The sequence below is a fragment of the Schistocerca serialis genome, unplaced genomic scaffold (genome assembly GCF_023864345.2).
Source record: "Schistocerca serialis cubense isolate TAMUIC-IGC-003099 unplaced genomic scaffold, iqSchSeri2.2 HiC_scaffold_648, whole genome shotgun sequence".
NCBI classification, from domain to species: domain Eukaryota; kingdom Metazoa; phylum Arthropoda; class Insecta; order Orthoptera; family Acrididae; genus Schistocerca; species Schistocerca serialis.
This window is the reverse complement of record NW_026048242.1, coordinates 27,501-32,500: the sequence shown is the minus strand read 5'-3', so window position 1 is coordinate 32,500 and position 5,000 is coordinate 27,501.

The following is a 5,000-nucleotide window of genomic DNA, read 5'->3' as shown; positions in this document are numbered from 1 at the left end:
CTTTGGCCGCAAGGCGCCGCGAGCAGGGGGCGCCGGCGCGCAGCTGCGCCGCCTGCCGCGTCCGTCGGCCGGCGCGCCTGCCACCGGCCGCCCCCACCAGCCGGCTGTAGCGCGTGCGCCCACGCACCGCGCTGCCAGCACGCCGGGCGGCCCCCCCTCACCGGCCGGGGACGGTCCCACCCAGCCACCGCCGCGTATCGCCTCACACCCAGATCCCCTTTCACGTTCGTGGGCATGGTGGGTCCCCTTTCACGTTCGTGGGCATGGTGGGTATCCCTGAAACAACCGGTTAATAGCTCGACCGATCGTCGCCAACACTGATTCACCTCTAGCGAGAACAACCGCACCACAACGGGTTACCGGTTGTTCATTTGCGTAACGTCACCAGCAAACGTACACGTCCATCGCCATTTGCAACGAGTATTGCATGCCTGTGTCAGGTGTCACAACACACTACGTCTGCCCACATAGACGCAACAACATGTGCACGCCTAGAGAACACGTGGAAGGTAGACCCCGTACGTATGCGGTGTCCATTGCGCGAACGACTGTCAGCCCGCCTCTGCAGCATGTCGCAGATGTGGAACGCGGTGCAACATGCTATCACGGTGTGTGAGAAGAGACGACTACGTCCGAATACACGCTCCACTACATCAACAGACTGCTCATGCTGATCGCCATCCAGGGCGTCCGTTCCTCCCACACGTCTGTATGGCGTACCACACTGCAATCCAGCTCTTATAGGGAGACGACACGTAGCTGCGTGCACAATATTTGGACTGTATGGTCCGCCGTTGCTAGGCGCTGTCGTCATACGGTCACATGGGCCACGATGTATCATTCAGTACATACGGAGCAATGTGCAGTACAGTTTGTGGGTTTTGCGTACATCGGCGGACAGGTGACAGGCCGTACCACAACGTAGGCTGAGTACGTCGGCATGCGAAGGGCATTGAACATGCAAACTTCTCACCGACCAGCTTGCGAAGGCAGGGGGGAAGGGGGGGGGGCATGTACGTCCTGCTGCTATCCACACTACAGTGTATAGCAGGAGCATGTGGAAAGTCAGCAACACCTGCAAGGTGTTTAACATGACGCGATACACAGGGGACCGGGCAGTGCGAGTAGCGAACTATATTGCGAGGGTTGCGGTTAGGCAACACTACACTACTTTAACGGGTTGCATAACAATTACAGAGCAGGTTCAGCGACAACGTGCGTCAGGTTAAGGCGCAATATAGTTTAGGTTACGGCGCACTTTAGGTTAGGTTAAGGCACATTATAGGTTAGGTTAAGGCACAACATGGGTTACGTTAAGGCACAACATGGGTTACGTTAAGGCACAACATGGGTTAGGTTAAGGCACAACATGGGTTAGGTTAAGGCACAACATGGGTTAGGTTAAGGCACAACATGGGTTAGGTTAAGGCACAACATGGGTTAGGTTAAGGCACAACATGGGTTAGGTTAAGGCACAACATGGGTTAGGTTAAGGCACAACATGGGTTAGGTTAAGGCACAACATGGGTTAGGTTAAGGCACAACATGGGTTAGGTTAAGGCACAACATGGGTTAGGTTAAGGCACAACATGGGTTAGGTTAAGGCACAACATGGGTTAGGTTAAGGCACAACATGGGTTAGGTTAAGGCACAACATGGGTTAGGTTAAGGCACAACATGGGTTAGGTTAAGGCACAACATGGGTTAGGTTAAGGCACAACATGGGTTAGGTTAAGGCACAACATGGGTTAGGTTAAGGCACAACATGGGTTAGGTTAAGGCACAACATGGGTTAGGTTAAGGCACAACATGGGTTAGGTTAAGGCACAACATGGGTTAGGTTAAGGCACAACATGGGTTAGGTTAAGGCACAACATGGGTTAGGTTAAGGCACAACATGGGTTAGGTTAAGGCACAACATGGGTTAGGTTAAGGCACAACATGGGTTAGGTTAAGGCACAACATGGGTTAGGTTAAGGCACAACATGGGTTAGGTTAAGGCACAACATGGGTTAGGTTAAGGCACAACATGGGTTAGGTTAAGGCACAACATGGGTTAGGTTAAGGCACAACATGGGTTAGGTTAAGGCACAACATGGGTTAGGTTAAGGCACAACATGGGTTAGGTTAAGGCACAACATGGGTTAGGTTAAGGCACAACATGGGTTAGGTTAAGGCACAACATGGGTTAGGTTAAGGCACACCATGGGTTAGGTTAAGGCACACCATGGGTTAGGTTAAGGCACACCATGGGTTAGGTTAAGGCACAACATGGGTTAGGTTAAGGCACAACATGGGTTAGGTTAAGGCACAACATGGGTTAGGTTAAGGCACAACATGGGTTAGGTTAAGGCACAACATGGGTTAGGTTAAGGCACAACGTAGGTTAGGTTAAGGCACAACGTGGGTTAGGTTAAGGCACAACGTGGGTTAGGTTAAGGCACAACGTGGGTTAGGTTAAGGCACAACGTGGGTTAGGTTAAGGCACAACATGGGTTAGGTTAAGGCACAACATGGGTTAGGTTAAGGCACACCATGGGTTAGGTTAAGGCACAACATGGGTTAGGTTAAGGCACAACATGGGTTAGGTTAAGGCACAACATGGGTTAGGTTAAGGCACAACATGGGTTAGGTTAAGGCACAACATGGGTTAGGTTAAGGCACAACATGGGTTAGGTTAAGGCACAACATGGGTTAGGTTAAGGCACAACGTAGGTTAGGTTAAGGCACAACGTGGGTTAGGTTAAGGCACAACATGGGTTAGGTTAAGGCACAACATGGGTTAGGTTAAGGCACAACATGGGTTAGGTTAAGGCACAACATGGGTTAGGTTAAGGCACAACATGGGTTAGGTTACGGCACAACATGGGTTACGTTACGGCACAACATGGGTTACGTTACGGCACAACATGGGTTACGTTACGGCACAACATGGGTTACGTTACGGCACAACATGGGTTACGTTACGGCACAACATGGGTTACGTTACGGCACAACATGGGTTACGTTACGGCACAAATTAGGTTAGGTTACGGCACAAATTAGGTTAGGTTAAGGCACAAATTAGGTTAGGTTAAGGCACAAATTAGGTTAGGTTAAGGCACAAATTAGGTTAGGTTAAGGCACAAATTAGGTTAGGTTAAGGCACAAATTAGGTTAGGTTAAGGCACAAATTAGGTTAGGTTAAGGCACAAATTAGGTTAGGTTAAGGCACGATATAGGTTAGGTTAAGGCACGATATAGGTTAGGTTAAGGCACGATATAGGTTAGGTTAAGGCACGATATAGGTTAGGTTAAGGCACGATATAGGTTAGGTTAAGGCACGATATAGGTTAGGTTAAGGCACGATATAGGTTAGGTTAAGGCACGATATAGGTTAGGTTAAGGTACGATATAGGTTAGGTTAAGGTACGATATAGGTTAGGTTAAGGTACGATATAGGTTAGGTTAAGGTACGATATAGGTTAGGTTAAGGTACGATATAGGTTAGGTTAAGGTACGATATAGGTTAGGTTAAGGTACGATATAGGTTAGGTTAAGGTACGATATAGGTTAGGTTAAGGTACGATATAGGTTAGGTTAAGGTACGATATAGGTTAGGTTAAGGTACGATATAGCGTAGGTTCAGATACACATTGTTGTAGGGAAAGGTGTATTGGGGGGGGGGGCGGCAGGTTCGTTGATAGTGATTATCGTAATTGGATGCCTGCGGTATTATCCGATTTGTCACGTCAGGATGCACTTTTGGCTCATGACAGGCGGCGCTCCGATTCCATGGTTGTGGCAGATCTGTGTCTTTCATTCCTGCCATTGTTTGTGTGCTGTGACAGGAGGCAGTATTGTGATGTTGGGTGCACCACTGTGTAGGACATGTGTGGGTGTTCGTGGCTTAGCTGAGCAATGTGCGGATGTCGGAAGGGTGGGATATTGTGTTTTCTGGGTGGACCTCCCGGTCTGGTAATGATAGTGTGGATTGTGTCATGTGGCGGAGAGGATGCACTGGATGTTCTTCCATGCTGGTGGTTAGATATTGTGTGTGATAAGAGAGTAGTGTGTGATAAGAGTGTCTGGCTGACGTGTGGTTCTCATTGTGTGCAGAGTCTTTCAGCATGTATAGGGACGGTTGTATATATTATCTGTATTCTGATGGCTCTGCATCTATTACTAATCAGTGCCGTGTATACGGTTACTCTAGTTCCAGTCGAAACTGTTCTATCTCTGTACATTAGTGACACTGCGGCTCCACTATGTTGCCGCCCCTGTCGGCCGTTTCCCCCAGTGTATGGCTAATGATTATCAGCAATCAGTCTATTAGTCAATACCGGTAGTGTGACGACGTCAAATGTCCGGGATGGGGGAAGCTACACCCTTCCCGTGGGTCAGGGCCTAGAAAGACTCTTCCCACGCAGGAGACTCGGACTGTCGTTACTCTTCCGAGACATATATGTGCCCAGCGTTTTTTTGCGGCTGCGAGTGCAACGCCAGGAGGCTCGGACTGTCGTTACTCTTCCGAGATATATATTTGCCCAGCGTTTTTTGCGACTGCGAGTGCAACGCCCACGGGTGCCGACATGGATGGGGCGCTTCCTAGCTGATGGCTCAGCATGAGAATCCGTACAGTGAGCAATGCGATCGCGTCTGTAGCTTGTACGTGGTACAGCTCGCAGCTCATGAATAGGGACAGCGGGAATGTCGCATATTGGAAATATCTCTTCATGAAACGCATGTTATAGGTGTGAATTGCACCTTACGAGTGCGGGAAACGTCCGCCGTTCATCCGCTGGCGATGCGAGTTGGGCGGTTGGGGTGGGGCACGAACGGGTGCAGGTGGTGTGATTGCCGGTCCACGACTTCGTGCGGCAGAGGCACTGGCGTATGGGTGCTGTGGTCGACAGAGGCTGCATGCTTTGTGGGTGGCGTCGAAAGATGGGCACTGTGGGCCCATCGATGTCTTAGTCGGCTTGGCGTCCCATAGATGGCGGTATCGTCGTTGCAGGAGC